The 17914-nt window shown below is 43.1% G+C and overlaps 1 protein-coding gene and 1 non-coding gene across 2 annotated transcripts in view; one reads left to right on the forward strand and one right to left on the reverse strand.

Annotated features, from left to right (window-relative positions):
* LOC126159271 (uncharacterized) overlaps positions 1-17914 on the reverse strand; it is a 538531-nt gene that overhangs the window by 130343 nt on the left and 390274 nt on the right. The window lies entirely within an intron of this gene.
* On the forward strand, positions 8813-8885 carry Trnaa-agc (transfer RNA alanine (anticodon AGC)). Its single transcript has one exon. It is a non-coding gene; the product is annotated as a tRNA-Ala (tRNA).

Consider the following 17914-nt stretch of genomic DNA (forward strand, 5'->3'; position numbering starts at 1 on the left):
CATTCCTAGACCGGCAAGGGAACTTGCTGTTCCAACAGGACAATGCACCTCCGCATGTATCCCGTGCCACCCAACGTGCTCTAGAAGGTGTAAGTCAACTACCCTGGCCAGCAAGATCTCCGGATCTGTCCCCCATTGAGCATGTTTGGGACTGGATGAAGCGTCGTCTCACGCGGTCTGCACGTCCAGCACGAACGCTGGTCCAACTGAGGCGCCAGGTGGAAATGGAATGGCAAGCCGTTCCACAGGACTACATCCAGCATCTCTACGATCGTCTCCATGGGAGAATAGCAGCCTGCATTGCTGCGAAAGGTGGATATACACTGTACTAGTGCCGACATTGTGCATGCTCTGTTGGCTGTGTCTATGTGCCTGTGGTTCTGTCAGTGTGATCATGTGATGTATCTGACCCCAGGAATGTGTCAATAAAGTTTCCCCTTCCTGGGACAATGAATTCACGGTGTTCTTATTTCAATTTCCATGAGTGTAGTAGCCAAAAGTAGCATTTAACATCGAACAGCATGTGCTGTACGTAGGTTGAAGTTGAAGTTCACACCTTGTTCTATGAACCTTCTGTCTCGTGCTATGAACGCATAAAGTAGCTGCGGGCGAAGAAATGGAATAAGAAGCTAACTGGCTCTCAGAAAAAATTCACACGTTGTGTTTTACCTGATAGCAGCACTGACATGTCAGGCTGAAATGTGATATTGCCGCCGCCACTCCCCCCCCCCTCCCCTATTCCCAAAATCTTTAAATCTTTATGTAGCGTAGGCCGAGGTGTAGTTTCTCATGGAGAACAGCAGTTTGGGAAAAAAAACTTTAAAAATGAATCCAAATAGTCTCGACCGTAAAAAAAAAACAGTTATTCTGTGGTAAACGGTTTCGGTCAGTTTTTGACGATGTCCAGACCTTCATATCATGATGGTTGGCTGTGGCAGCGAATGTAGCTGCTGTTTTAACTCCACAAACGTCAACTGCTGTCGCAGTTGCAGTTGACACCACATTCACCGCCACAGTTTTAATCACGATATGAAGGTCCGAAGATAGTCAAAAGCTGACCGAAACCGGTTATAACAAAATAAATGTTTCTTTGGGCCGACACTGTTTGTGCCCATTCTGAAAATTGATAATTAGAACCAAAGAGTGTGAATGGCAAATGAGGATTGTGGTAAAGAAATGACCTATTTAGTGTAGCCTGATGTTTACGTTCAGGCCATACTTAAACACCAATAACGCTTTCTTCATTATAAAAACTAGAACAGTAAGGTAAATCCACAGAATTCTATATTAGATAAGAGAATGACTCCGACGACTATTTTGATGCTTATTACACACATATATCGTAGATAAACTACGAAAAATACACGGGAAACGACGATGGGTTGGGGGGCGGGGGGTGAGACCACTCTATGCCACTTTTATCAAATGTTTAACAGTATCGTATCTACAAGATGGATACTTTTTACACCACCACAATACACAGGTAAACTTCCGTGGCTATCTTTAAGTATTTCACTTAAACTATTCCCAATTTTTTTGTCATCAGTCTTCTGACTGGTTTGATGCAGCCCGCCACAAATTCCTCTCCTGTGGTAATCTATTCATCTCAGAGTAGCACTTGAAACCTACGTCCTCAAAATATTTGCCAGATGTATTCCAATCTCCGACTTTCTCTACAGTTTTTGCCCTCTACAGCTCCATCTAGTGCCGTGGAAGTCATTCCCTCATGTCTTAACAGATTTACTAGCATCCTGTCCCTTCTCCTTATCAGTATTTTCCACACATTCCTTTCATCTCCGATTCTGCGCAGAATCTCGCCTTTCCTTAAATTATCAGTCTACCTAATTTTTAACTTTCGTCTGTAGCACCGTATCTCAAATGCTTCGATGCTCTTCTGTTCCTGTTTTCCCACAGTCCATGTTTCACTACCACACAATGCTGTACTCCAGACGTACGTTCTCAGAAATTTCTTCCTCAAATTAACGCCGATATTTGATATTAGTAGGCTTCTCTTGGCCATTCCTAGAATGCTTTTAATGTCCTCCTTGCTCCGTCCGTCATTGGTAATTTTACTGCCTAGGAAGTAGAATTCCTCAACTTTATCTACTTCGTGTCCGTCAATCCTGATTTTAAGTTTCTCGCTGTTGTCATTTCTACTACTTCTCATTACCTTCGTCTTCCTTCGATTTACTCTCAATCCAAACTCTGTACTCATTAGACTGTTCATTCCGTTCAGATGATCATGTAATTCTTATTCACTTTCACTCAGAATAACAATGTCAACAGCGAATCAAATAACTAATATCCTTTCACCCAGAATTTTAATTCCACTAGTGAACCTTTCTTTTATTACCACCATTGCTTCCTAGATGTACAGATTGAACAGGAGGGGCCAAAGGCTACAGTCTTGTCCTACACCGTTTTTAATACTAGCACTTCGTTCTTGGTCGTCCACTCTTATTATTCCCTCTTGGCTACTGTACATATTGCATATGACCCGTCTCTCCCTATAGCTAACCCCTACTTTTTTAGAATTTCGAACATCTTGCACCGTTTTACATCGTCGCACGCTTTTTCCAGGTCGACAGACCTTATGAACGTGTCGAGTTTTCTTTAGTCTTGCTTCCATTATTAACCACAACGTCAGAATTGCCTCTCTCATGCCCTTACCTTTCCTAAAGCCAAACTGATCGTCATCTAGCGAGACCTCAATTTTCTTTTCCATTCTTCTGTATATTATTCTTGTAAGCAACTTGGATGCATGAACTGTTAAGCTGATTGTGTGATAATTCTCGCACTTGTCAGCTCTTGCAGTCTTCAAAATTGTGTGGATGATGCTTTTCCGAAAGTCAGATGGTATGTCGCCAGACTCATATATTCTACACACCAACGTGAATAGTCGTTTTGTTGCCACTTCTCCCAATGATTTTAGAAATTCTGATGGAATCTTATCTATCCCTTCTGCCTTATTTGACCTTAAGTGCTCCAAAGCTATTTTAAATTCTGATTCTAATACTGGATCCCCACTCTCTTCTAATTCGACTCCTATCTATTCTTCTAATACAACAGACAAATCTTCCCCCAAATATAGGCTTTCAATGTATTCTCTCCACCTGTCCGCTCTCTCGTCTGCGTTTAACAGTAGAATTCCCATTGCACTCTTAATGTTACCACCCTTGCTTTTAATGTCACCTAAGGTTGTTTTGACTTTCCTGTATGCTGAGTCTGTCCTTCCGACAATCGTTTCTTTTTCGATGTCTTCACATTTTTCCTGCAGCCATTTCGTCTTAGCTTCCCTGCACTTCCTATTTATTTCATTCTTCAGCGTTCCTGAATATCTCTGGAAATTATTGTACTTCCTTCTTTCATCGATCAACTAAAATACCGTATTTCTTCTGTTAGCCATGGTTTCTTCGCAGTTACCTTCCTTGTACCTATGTTTATATTTCAGCTTCTGTGATTGCCCTTTGTAGAGATGTCCTTTGCTTTTCAACTCTATTGCCTACTGAGCAATTCCTTATTTCTGTATCGATAGCCTTAGAGAACTTCATGCGTGTCTCGTCATTCCTTAGTTGTCCCGTATACCACGTCTTTGCTTATTGATTCTTCCTGACTAATCTCTTTTCATCATTACTAGATTGTGATCTGAATCTGTATCTGCTCCTGGGTAAACCTTACAATCCATTACCTGATTTGAGAATCTCTGTCTAACCACGATGTAATCTACCTGAAACCTTTCCGCATCCCCCAGCCTTTTCCAAGTATACCACTTCCTATTGTGATTCTTGAACAGAGTATTCGCGATTACTGACTGAAATTTATTACAGAATTCAATTAGTCTTTCACTTCTCTCATTCCTTGTCCCAAGCCCATATTCTTGTGTAACCTCTTCTTCTACTCCTTCCCCTACAACTGCATTCCAGTCCCCCATGACTATTAAATTTGCATGTCTCGTTGCGTACTATATCACCCTTTCCCTATCCTCATATACTTTCTGTCTCTCTTCATCTTCAGCTTCAGCTTGCGACATCGGCATGTACACCTGAACTGTCGTTGTCGGCGTTAGTTTGCTGTCGATTCTGATAAGAGTAATCCTATCACTGAACTGTTCACAGTAACACACTCTCTGCCCCACCTTCCTGTTCATAACGAATCCTACTCCCACTGCACCATTTTCTGCTGCTATTGATATTACCTTGTACTGATCTCACCAAAAATCCTTGTCTTCTTTCCACTTCACTGACACCTACTCTACCTAGATTGAGCCTTTGCATTTCCCTTTTCAGATTTTCTAGCTTCCCTACCGCACTTAAGCTTCTGCCACTCCACGCCCCGACTCGTAGAACGTTATCCTTTCGTTGATAATTCAATCCTTTTCTCATTGTCACCACCCTCCTCGGCAGCCCTTCCTGGAGATCCGAATGGGGGACTATTCCGGAATCTTTTGCCAATAGAGAGATCATCATGACACCTTTCCAATTACAGGCCTCATGTCCTGTGGACACACGTTATGTGTCTTTAATTCAGTAGTTTCAGTTGCCTTCTGCATGCTCATGCCTTTGATCATTGCTGATTCTTCCGCCTTTAGGGGCATTTTCCCACCCCTAGGACAAGAGTGCGCCCTGAATCTTGGTTCGCTTCTCCGCTCTCTGGAATAAGGCCGTTGACAGAATGACGGCGATTTCTTATGCTGGAAAGCCGATTATTAATCAAAATTATGCCGCCAATGCTGATTAGTAATCAAAATTTGAGAGGTGGCAGGTTTCGAATCCGGAACCGAGGACGCCATGATTACTTCTTTGATTTTGTTTGTCGTTGGTCGTTGTATTTGTTCGGGTTGGATGTCCCATGACGCTTGTTCCAGTTCATCGAAGATCCAGTCACTTTTTTTCTTTTAATTACAGAGGGCAGCTATCCGTCTGACCGAACACGATAAGCTACCGTGGCGGCACCTCTAGACCACGGGGTCTAGTAACAAATAAACGATTATACGTGCTTTGGACACGAGAATAATAACTTTAGTATTACCATAACGCCCTTTGAAATCGTGAAAATACTGTAAATACGGATTATCGTTGTGTTGTGGTAACCATTCTTGCTCACGAATTAAAACAACAATTCGTATCTTCAGTTGGTACATTGATTGCCATTTTGGAAACTATACTTGCCTTTCCTTTCTCTGAAAGTGAGAATCTCCTAATTTCATACTCATTACTTACATGCTCTAATTATGTATTACGAAAAGTAATGGTGAAAGTATGGTTGTTGTGTGAAGTGTGTTCTAAATTGTGTGAAAGATTACTATACGCTGCGAGGAAAATGAACTGCTTCCTATCCACGTTTGTAAGTAACTGAAACAACGAGGAAAAACAGCTGCAGATATATTCCTATACCAGTTCCAGAATACATTACGTCCGCAATACGTGTAAGGTGTTCTTTTTTGGGAAAAAAGTCTCCTCAAGTAACTCCTTCATAAACTTTCATATATATTTTGTAATTCTTTTTCAAACGTACCAGCGCTTACATTTTGAATTTTATTTACTTTATTTTATCAGACGATCATCGTATTTCGAACTTTTATTGGCATTTGCGGGTTCCAGTCTTAATTAGTAAACTATTGACAATTACAGCTCACTCCTGGGATAGAACTCTTTATAACATCAAATATTACAGAACATACTTCCCTTTAACTAAAAAGGTTCCAGAATCTTTTAAAAATGTGGGGAGGTTTTTTTTTTTTTTTTTTAATATAGTAAGACGTGACCGACGCCCCAGATTGATATTGTTTCCTAACCCGACACGGTAACCGCTACGCCACAGGAGAGTTTCAAATTTAACCACGGTGAAGACTTCAACTGCAGTCTTGATTTTAGCTCATATTAAATTTTAATAAATCTTGTCAACAGCGACGCGTTTTCGAGAGATGCTCAATATTTTGAAGCAATCTATATTCAAAAGACATAGGTAGTAGTTTAAAACCTATCAAATTTTGTTTCTCCCACGTCTCAAAATTCGATACGACCACCAAAGGTGATAGACGATCCCGACGGTCGAAACTGGGCATGTATATGTCACACTGACGTTACGTAAAAGTGTTACCGAGGTGAATCTATCGTCCGCCGCTTGAGGACGACGGTCTGCCATCGTCCAAGGCCGCTTTGTCCGACTTAGTCCGGAGTTTGCTCGTCGTATTTTGTGAGCACGCTGTGAGTGTGGAACGAGAAGGCAGTGTGCAGCTGGGCGAGCGGAGCAGTACGGCACTGTGAACTGTGGAGAAACGGAAAGAGGCAGATTCCATATATCTAGAGTTCTTGGAAGTATTTGACACGATGTCCCATTGCAGGCTTTTAAGAGAGGTACGAACATCTGAAATAGGATCACAGACAGATACGTGAGTGGCTTGAAGACTTCTTAAGAGGAGGTTTACTATCTTTTGGTTAAAAAAATCGATTTCTTTTAAACTGCATTTTTAGATCCACAAAAGTGTTTAGAATCCACCCCTGCAACGGTTTTTCGGAATACGGAACGGAAATGTTTGTTATTCGCGGTTGAACAAAAAAATGCACCTGCCTGAAATCGGCCTTTATCACGCACCAGTTTTTTTTCTTTCGGAGCACGAGTTATTGTATCGGTGCTTGGGAGGAAACACACAAGATACAAATGAAAGATTGAACACGTGTGTTTCGTAGTTAGCCCCCAAGCATTTGCATCCTGGTGCGAAGACTGTGGAGACTGAGACTTTCCTGGCAGTGAGCAGCTTCAACGAAGGGCATTCAGCAATTCTGAAGACCATGACAACTATGGACGTCACCCTGGGACTCTATTCGACGCAGTTCGCCAAGCGTTCGGACGACGACCGGATTCAAGCGGCCGAAAATCGCTTGTCACCGGCCGTACGAGTGGCTCTGGAGCAGCGCAGGATGGCCCAGATCGAGCAGAACGCCCCTCTATGAGGAAGAGGAAGGACTAGTTTATGGACCCGGAATAGCAGATTGAACGTAAGTTGCATAATATTGCATTTATATGTAGTCAAAACTTCAAACACGTTGTTCTCGAAATGACTTTTTTTTATCGCACGGTATGGCAACTTCAAATCTACTGAACCGATTGGCATGATTCTTTGTTTCCGACGAAGCTAACTAAATTGTCTAGGAGTTGTACCACTTTTATTCCGATCCAACAACCATAAATATTTTTACTTGGCCAATGAAGTTGAAAAATCGATGAAAAAACCCTATTTTTTTTTCAAATGGCCGCCATTTTGTTTCCTATTGTCCAAATAACTTAAGCGAGGTACAACTCCTAAAGAATCTTATATACCTCGCTAACATCAACTCAATTTTGATTTCAGACGAGCCGGCTGACCTGTGACATACCGCGCGTGGAGGTCTACATCGAAATTTTGTTTCGTTCCGACGACACTACCGCCTTTGCTCTTCGACATTTCCGGTCGAAAAAATTTCAGTTTGGAGTGGAAATATCAATAAACATTTTGACGAAATATGACATTCATATGTATAACACATCCCGAGAAAATGTTTTTCGAAGAACGTGCTTTTTTCGGGCCAAAGATAGTAAACCTCCCCTTTAGTTGTGGAACCCAGTATGTTTTCATCGACGGCGAGTTTTCGGTAGGGACAAGTGTATCGCCAGGAAGTCTGATAGGAACTCTGTTGCTCTCTATATACATAAATAATGGGAAATCTGCGGATGTTTGCTGATGATGCCGTGGTGTACGGCTGGGTGTCGAAACTGAGTGACAGTAGGAGGACGCAAGATGATTTAGACAAAATTTCTAGTTGGTGTGATGAATGGCAGCTAGCTGTAAACGTAGAAAAATGTAAGTTAATGCGGATGAGTAGGAAAAACGAACATGTAGTGTTCGGATACAGTATTAGTAGTGTACTGCTTGACACAGTCACGTCGTTTAAATATCTGGGTGTAATGTTACGGAGCGATATGAAATGGAACGAGCATGTGGGGATTGTGGTAGGGAACGCGAATGGTAGACTTCGGTTTATTGGGATAATTCTGGGAAAATGCGGTTCACCTGTAAAGGAGACAGGATACAGGACGCTAGTGCGACCTATTCTTCAGTACTGCTCGAGTGTTTGGAATACGCATCAGGTCGGATTGAAGGAAGACATGGAAGCAATTCAGAGGCGGGCTGCTACATTTGTTACTGGTAGGCTCGAACAACACCCAAGTGTTACGGAAAAGCTCCAGAAACTCAAACGGGAGTCGGTGGAGGGAAAGCGACATTCTTTTTGACGAACATTATTGAGAGATCTTATAATTAAATGTTTCCCTGAGACATTTAAGTCTCTTTTTTATTATCTATGATAATGATCGAAGCAGACGAAATGAATTAAAAATTGCGCTGCGGCCGGGACTCGAACCCGGTTCTTCTTGCTTGCTAGACAGAAATGCTAACCATACACCACCGCAGTACGATGGTCAAACATTGCTGCACGAACCACCTAACCTGAGTGCCTTCCCCAACACAAACTTCAATTAATTTTTCTCTTACATATTGTCACTGCCGCCAGGGCTCTCCGATATTGACAAGCAGCACAAATTTTAATTCATTTCGTCTGCTTCGATCACTATCGTAGATAATAAAAAAGAGACTTAAATGTCTCAGGGAAACATTTAATTATACGATCTACAAGATAACCAATGGTACAAGGACGTCCCATTGCGTCCAATATCGGAGAGCCCTGGCGGCAGCGACAATATGTAAGGCAAAAATGAATTGAAATTTGTGTTGGGAGGGCACTCAGGTAGTTCGTGCAGCAATGTTGACAGTCGTACTGCGGTGGTGTAATGGTTAGCATTTCTGCCTAGCAAGCAAGAAGATCCGGGTTCGAGTCCCGGCCGCAGGGCAAATTTTAATTAATTTCGTCTACTTCGATCATTATTGGTAGAATTTAGAGAACCGGCATTTGAAGCTGACTGCAGAATGATTCTGCTGCCTCCAACACACACTGCGCGTAAGGATCGCAAAGATAAGATCGGAGGATTTACGGCTACTACGGAGACATATAGACAGTCGTTCTTCCCTTGCTCTATTTGCGAGCGGAACAGGAAAGGAAATCACTAGTAGTGGTACGAGGTGCCCTCCGCCACGCACCGTATGGTGGATTGCGGAGTCTCGATGTGGATGTAGGTGTACCGGCAGTCCGCCTTTAGCAGCCGAGGTAGGAATTTTGCCGTCTGGCGAACGGACATGCAACCGGAGCTGGTGTTTTAGTGCAGCCGATGGCACCGACGGCCGCGTTACATCAAATCAGCAGCGCCCCGTCATCCGAGGCAAGGCCATGTGGGTGCAGCTCACGGAGGAGGAAGCCGTCAGCCGTGAGGGTATGGCCACGACACCTAGGCCAGTGTGCTACCACCAGCACGCCCTTGCCAAAAGACAGCACTAGATGAGCGCGTTTCTGAAGAAATTATACAAAAATTTCGTGTAGATAGGAAGTGAGTGCCGGCCGCTGTGGCCCAGCGGTTCTACGCGCTTCAGTCTGGAACCGCGTGACCGCTACGGTCGCAGGTTCGAATCCTGCCTCGAGTCTGGGTGTGTCTGATGTCCTTAGGTTAGTTAGGTTTAATTAGTTCTAAGTTCTACGCCACTGATGACTTCAGATGATAAGTCCCATCGTGCTCAGAGCTATTTTTAGGAAGTGAGTGTACGAAGTATTACACCACTCACTCTGGTGAAAGTCATGCACGTACGAAACACGAAATATAAGCCTAGTAGACAAAGTGGCAGACTAGAATATGCAAAACAGATTACTGGGTATGTTGGCCGTGCTTATTACACAGGTTACTCCGTTCGTCCACGAGACTAAGAAAACAGTAGATAGGCGCCCACGCAGATGCCAAGTTCTTTGACCTCCGGAAGACATTCGATGAAGTACCGCACTACCGCCTATTGAACAAAATACGATCCTATGGAAATTCAGACCAAGTGTGTGACTGCATTCCACACCAACCGTGTGCGCGGGTTGAAGATTTTCTAGCAAACAACACACAGCATGTTATTCTAAACGGAGAGAGGTCTTCAGGCGTAGAGGTAACTTCGGTTGTGCCCCAAGAAAGTTTCACAGGACCACTATTTTTCACATGTATAAATGACCAGGTAGATAACGTTCGAAGTTGCACGAGGCTTTTCGCGGCTGATGCCCTTGCTACAGAGAAGTCGCGACGGTGGAAAATTGTAGCGAACTGCAGGTCTTCCGGCAGAGAGTTGTAATTGACGATCAACATAAACAAATGTAGCGTACTGCGAATGCAGATACAGAAATACCCTTTCTTGGATGATTACTCAGTTGTAGAACAATCACTGGAAGCAGTTACGTCCATAAAACCATACGAGGCGATTTGAAGTGGGAGGACCACAAAAAATTAATCGCGAGTAAGGCAGAAGCCATACTGATTCACTGCAAGAATCCTCAGGAACTGTAGGATACCAACAAAGGCAATAGGTTACGAAACATTCGTTCGAGAACTACTCAATGGTGTTCGTCCGTCTGTGGTCGTTACCAGATAGGATTGATAGAGGGTAGAGAGAAGATCGAAAGAAGAACAGCGCTTTTCGTTACAGGTTGATTTTGTAAGCGTGAAAGCGTGACGGAGATGATCCTCCAACTCCAGTGGCAGACGCTGCGAGAGAGGCGTTCTGCATCAAGCTGTGGTCTATTGTTAATATTCCGAGAGTGTACATACCCAGTAGAATCAACCAATATATTGCTTCCTCCTACGTGTATCTCATGAAAAGACCATGAAGATAAATTAGAGAGATTCGAACGCACACGGAGACTTACCAGTAACCGTTCTTGCCACGAACCATCCACGACTGGGACAGAAAAGAGGGGAAGTGAGACTGGTACATACAGTACCCTCCGCCACACACTGCTAGGTGGCTTGCCGAGTACAGGTGTACGTAAAGGTGAAAAGATTAGCACAACGTTAAAAACGATGGAGGGAATATTCAAATCAAACAATATCCCACTGGTAGTGATGTTGGATACTCGCAGATGGAAACATCAGTGACAGTGAAAGATTTAATCAGGCCTGCAGGCGTGTTCATGTCCGTTGCCTAGGATTAAGGCGACAGCTAAAATCTGGATTTCAGTTCTGGTCTGAACCTGAAATAGTTGCACTGATATCATTTCATATTTATTCCTCTTCGCTGATTTCATCGACACACACACACACACACACACACACACACACACACACACACACACACATACTTCATTTTATTTCAGTGTATTTCGTTCATTTAACATTTTCGAGCGATACAGAATACTCAACAAACAATGGCGTTTGGCGCTCCACAAACTTGCATGAAAAACAAAATTAGGGTTTAACGTTCCCCACGCCCACCAACAGCTAAAGGCGAGCCAAATCTGTAACTGGGGAAGGGACTCGATCTTTTCAGAGGAACCATGACAGCATTTGCTGTAAGCCATTTAAATAAACCACGGAAAACTAGGTCTAAATGTCTTTAGTGTGGATGGGTGAATGGTGGAGTTAACACGCGATCTGCCAGAATGATAGTCCATCGTCTGAACTAATAGGCCGCAACGCTCCGGCATGATGCACGACAGGTGTTGAGTGGCAGCGTCGAAGTTCATATTGTTCTCGCATGATTGATTGCCTTCGAACCTTTTATTTTCAGAAGATGCAATTAGTGGCGCAAATTAGTTTGAGAAGCTCCAGCCAAATCTGATACTTCAATCACCGTAATTCCATCTGCAGCAAGATAAAATTCTACCACAATGCATCCCTAAAGTGAGAGACGTTTTGAACAAGATCTTTTCTCATCATTGGAATGGATTATGGAGATCCCGATCACCAGTTTCTCAGCTTCGCAGGCGCTGTAACCTTTCAATTTCTTAATCAAAATATCCACGGGTGTGCTGCCGGTCTATAGTGTCCAACGGGCACAATATTTCGGCGATCATACATGTCGCCATCATCAGGTGAACTGACGGACTGAGCTCCTGTGAACGTGCCGGTACGGAGATTCGTACGCTATGGCTGCTCAGAGGGAACTGGGTTTGGTCGCGGCGGCGGCCGATTTAAATACCCTCCGCCCGCGGCGCGCTCCCTCCGCCGTCCGCGCCCGCGCCACGGTCGCGCGGTGGAACAGATTGCGACGGCGTCTGAGATGACGTCGGAGTGATGGCTCTGTCCGCCGTGGTCGCCACAACTATACGTTTGCTCGATTTACTCTTGATTAGTCCAATCGCTGGTTCCCAAGCCTTGCTAAGGTTATAGCCACAGTCACGGTTTATGAGGTCGTTATTGGTGCGAATTTCGATGGCCTCTCTAACAACGCTGTTCCAGTATCTCGACGTCTGTACCAGAATCCTCGTGCGGTCATACTCCATGGCGTGATTTTCCGACAAACAACGTTCAGCGACCGGCGACTTGCTCGGATGCATCAGTCGAGTGTGCCTCTGGTGTTCACGGCATCGATCCTCGACGGTACGCATCATCTGACCAATATACGACTTGCCACATTGACACGGAATCTGGTACACGCCGGCCTTCCTCAAGCCGAGGTCATCTTTGACGCTCCCCAACAGTGCACGAGTTTTATTTGGAGGACAAAACAAAGTTCCGACCTGGTGTTTCTTCAGAATGCGGGCGATTTTCCCCGAGAGTGTGCCTGTGTATGGAATAAATGCAGTGCCTACCTCCTCCCTCGTGAGTTCATCCATCTCAACATTTTAATTTCTTGATTTCCTGTTTGCTTTTTTTTTCCTGTTTGAGATGTGATAAAGACTGCTTTTACCAAAATGGTTCAAATGGCTCTGAGCACTATGGGACTTTACTTCTGAGGTCATCAGTCCCCTAGAACTTAGAACTACTTAAACATAACTAAGCTAAGGACATCACACACATCCATGCCCGAGGCAAGATTCGAACCTGCGACCGTAGCGGTCGCGCGGTTCCAGACTGTAGCGCCTAGAACCGCTCGGCCACTCCGGCCGGCCTGCTTTTACAACATTTCTTTCGCAGATGTCGAGAATCTGAAACGCAGTATCAACAAATCAACTCTGATGCTTGCTTCGAATGTAAACTCAGATGGAACAAGCGCCAAATTTTTCATTTGATGCACAACGTTTTAATACTGAAAACTGAAAAAAGTGTTACTGTGTTAATACTTTTCAGATTAACCAATGCGCATTCTTCAAGTTAGTTACAAATCACATTATTGGGTTCTGACTTACATATGGCGAAAGTTGCAACGAATTCTCCTTGCTGTTATTTAACTCTCTACATAGTTTCAGTAATTAATGAAGCATATGTCCTTACCAGTTTCCAGTACGCGTTTATCACTATATTTTAGCTGTGACCAGAGAAAATAACGTTGCACCCCTAATTCTTGGCTGACATAACCAAAACTGTGCATGCTACCAATGAGCTTCTCCTAGTTAAAAAACTAAATGAAAATTACATCGCGCTAAATGCTAAGTGTGAGTCCGACCTAACTACAGTAATGGTGACGCAACGAATCTCATAAAAAGTAGGAGCCTTCCCTTATTTAATTAACGCGCCCATTTGGCTCCCCTAAATGACGTACATGCATATTCCATGTCTTTTGAGCTGAATCCCAAGCAGCGGTACAAAACCAAACAATTATGCGTAGTAGACGAAGTAATTAACATATTTTATCAGTGACATTATTTTGGATTACGTTTTTCGTAACTGCAGAAATAGATACACCAAGAAATAATTTTTACGAGAAAGGTCGCAAGAAAGGCTTCGACTGCTAAGTGCAGCAACAAAATTGAACCTAGGAAGGATACCAACAAAGGGCGTTATGGAATTCTATAATCTTTGGCAGTCTTCGTTTTGCTCAAGTCCAGCAGAGTTTGGATCTGGGGAAAATAGAAACAGCTTGGATATTTGAGCGTTCAGATGACGATATTGGGTAATTAAGTTCAAATAACTTACGGGAATGCAGCCGCATGATGTCATCGACAATACTCTGCCACTTTCAAGGTCTAACTGCAGCAGTTAAGCGCTGTGCAAGGAAATTTAAAACCTTGGTTTGTAGAGAAGGTCAAGAAAGATAAAAAAATAAAAAATTACACACACACAGACAATGTAAACAATGGCGTCATCGCCCATCAAAGATGACCGATGTCATAAGTTATAGACATCGGAATTAATTATAATTGATTATAATCAACAGCTGAGGTAGAGGTAGATAACTCTGTCACCATCCATAACTTCTGAAGTCAGTCATCTTTGGTTTGTGATGGCGGTAGTGTTTACTGTGTGTGTGTGTTACCTTTCCGGACTCTCTGCAGACCGAGGTTTTAAATTCCTTTGCACAACGCATACTTTCTATAGTTATGCCTTGAAAATTGCAGAACTTAGTCCCGTCGAGATATCGGCGGTTTTCAACGTCACCCGGCTGCATTCCCGTAATTCATTTAAACATTGTATTCGCCGGGAGAAATTCAGGTCTCTCAGTTAATTGTTTCAGTAATCAGAAAGTGAACAGCTGTGACATTAATCTATGACTGCAGCTTACTGAGAGAAGTAAAAAAACGTATCCCGAATACAAAGTGTTTAATTCGCAGTCTTTTGGTGGCCTTTCAGGTAGTAGTACTATCAACTTGTATCGTACCATGGAAAGAATGAAAAAGATGAATACCGGTAGTAAACGGTACAAAGAAGTTAGGAGATTAATCTTTGGCAATAACTGACTATTCCCGTGTGTGTGGTGTGTGTGTGTGTGTGTGTGTGTGTGTGTGTTGTACAACAAAGTACGATGTTAAATGTACCAAAAAAATAGCTGCCCAAGAACAACTAGCGTAAAAAAAGCTTTTGGGATGACTAGTAAGACCTGTTTAGATTAATAAATGCGGAAACGCATTGTGTAGCCGTTTCCGATTACTCTTTTATGCCCCATGCCGCAGCCCTGCAGTTTGATCGCTAGCTCCCGAAGAGGCAGCCAGTGGCATCTGTGGGCGACACTTGGAACGAGAGCTTGCCCTACTGGCCGAGCGTCAGCGCTAGTGCAGTGCGCGGTACAGCTGACGAACCAGTTTATTTTCTCCGGATCGTATACTGACACGTTATAACCATACCGCATTTTTAATTTTCTATTCGGTTGCATGTGCCTTTGCCATCTAAAATTTAGAAAACTGTCATACATGCCTGACATTGTCAAGTAAGGGTGCGATCCAGATTAATGTAGAAAACAAATTGCAACTACGAACAGCCAAGATCGCTATTGTACAGCATCTGTTATGATGACTGGTATCAACAAACTAAGCTATCGTCAGACCTTCTGCAGTACATTTCAATCAATCTTGACCAAGTGCATCTTATATGATACGATGTAAGATGCATTTGATGAAGATTCAGTGAAATGTACTGCAAAAGATCTGATGATATCAACGTTATTTTCTGAAACCGTTATCACAATAAATGCTATCAATAGCGATCTTGGTTGTTTGATGTTGCACTTCGGTTTCTTAGAAAAATGTGTGTTTGTTAACGGATAACAGATTCTTGCAGGTACCAATGGTCGAATCTACATCACGAGCGACTACGTTTTATAAAGGAAGGCAGCAGGGAAAAAATTGAGTGTTCAAATCCCCATTATTAGGGACATCGCACAAGGTAGAACTGGGAAAGAATAGCGAAGGAAACAGGAATCTCGGAGAACCTCGATTTGGATGGCGGGACGGCAATTTTAAAGCATCATCCTCCTGAATGAGAGGCCACTGTTTTACCTCTGCGCCACCTTGCTCGGTATCAAATGTAGAATTATTCGTTAAAGCTTATTCGTGTGGTAACATTTCGTATATACACTGACCAACAAAAATTTTCTTTCTATGAGAACATTTTGGAATAACAACAATTTTTGTGACACTCCATAACAGAGCGAGGAAAATAGTTTAATACAAACCTAGCATGCAAAGTAAACATAAGCACACCGGATAATAAGTTAGTCACAGAGGCAGAAATGTCGCTAATACCGTATAACACAGCCTCTAACCCTCGTTAGCACACGGAACACGCAATTCGGGAGGAAGACGGTTCAAATCTGCGTCCAGTCATCCAGATTTAGGCTTTCCGTTATTTCTCTAAAACGCTTCAGGCAATTACCGGGAGGTTTCCGACGAAAGGGCAAGGCCGATTTCCTTCTCCAGCCTTGAAACAACCCGAGCTTGTGATACAGCTCTAATGACCTGAATGTCGACGGGACATTAGCCCCTAATCTTTCTTCCTTGGAGAATCTCTGGTATATCAGTCGCTATCCTTGGCTATAGGAAAGACATAATAGAGTGAACGATGTGACTGAGGGATACCTGCAGGGGTCTATCTATGGGCCAATTTTCTGGGGTGTTGTCGTGGAGCCACTATTATGTACAGCTGTTACAGAAACGTGAATACACGAGTGGAGTCGTTGCACATACGAACGATTTACTGGTGATAGCACAGGCTAACTCAAGAACACAACTACAAAGTACGAGGGACGTCCAGTAAGTTATGCAACACATTTTTACTGAACCCTAGTTAGATTTATTCAGATTCCAATACAACGTATTATTCCCCACTCTTTTGCCTAGAAAACCCTATTTTTCAATATGATCTGGATTCAATGCGACGGCCTTACTTGGAGGGCCTTTATGCCTGCATGGTACCACCCTACTGGTCGACATCCGAGCCAACGTCTTGCTGCATCCTTCCCCATCATTTTACGTACTGCTTCTTGAAGAGAGGTTCACCAGAGCACGTTGTAATACCCTGTATACTTCTCGCAGATACAAGGACTTGTAGTGGATGGTTATAATTGAAGTGCAGCTACTCCCAGAGATCCATTGTGAGTTTCAGTTATCGTACTGTCTCGAAACTTGATAGATATTGCAATGTGGAGCGATTTTACGCTGAAAAAAATTTTCTCCACCAGGTGCCAATCTGTCACTGTGAATGCAAGAAAGGCGTACAGAAATGTTTCCATATGTAATGTATTCGGTCACAAAAGGTCAAAGAAATGAGAAAGTCATAATGTTGATTCTATTATTAACTACCACTTACGCAGTTTGTTGAGTATGAGCACCGGAGACATCGACGAGACGCTGCACCCGTGAAATGACGTGATAAACAGTTGCTCGCCGAAGCTCCGGTGGAATCTGATCAACGTGTTCCTGTAGCATATACTAGCTTCAGATCAGATGAAGATCTAAAGTTGTAAGTAGGCTGTTTATGTTTTCTTATTGGCAAAGTTACGTAGCGCTCTATATGAAAATCACTGGCTGTGCTGTGTGCAGTCTGTGGCTAGTTTGCATTGTTGTCTGCCATTGTAGTGTTGGGCAGCGGCAGCTGGATGTGAACAGCGCGTAGCGTTGCGCAGTTGGAGGTGAGCCGTCAGCAGTGGTGGATGTGGGGAGAGAGATGGCGGAGTTTTGAAATTTGTCATGAACTGCTTTATATATTATGACTGTTAAGGTAAATACAGTGTTTGTTCTCTATTAATATCTTTCATTTGCTAACTATCCCTATCAGTAGTTAGTGCCTTCCGTAGTTTGAATCTTTTATTTAGCTGGCAGTAGTGGTGCTCGCTGTATTGCAGTAGTTCGAGTAATGAAGATTTTTGTGAGGTAAGTGATTTCTGAAAGGTATAGTTTAATGTTACTCAGGGCCATTCTTTTGCAGGGATCTTTGATAGTGAGATTGCGTTGCGCTAAAAATATTGTGTGTCAGTTTAAGCACAGTCTTGTATAAATTGTTTTAAGGGGACGTTTCAAAGTGTCCCCAGTAAACACATTCCTTTAGATATTCCCAGAGACAAAAGTCATACGGATGCACGTCAGGTCATCTTGCAGGCCATACATATGAGAAACCTCTGCAAGTAGTACGTTTGTGGAAGATTGCA

The sequence above is a fragment of the Schistocerca cancellata genome, chromosome 2 (assembly GCF_023864275.1).
Source record: "Schistocerca cancellata isolate TAMUIC-IGC-003103 chromosome 2, iqSchCanc2.1, whole genome shotgun sequence".
NCBI lineage: Eukaryota > Metazoa > Arthropoda > Insecta > Orthoptera > Acrididae > Schistocerca > Schistocerca cancellata.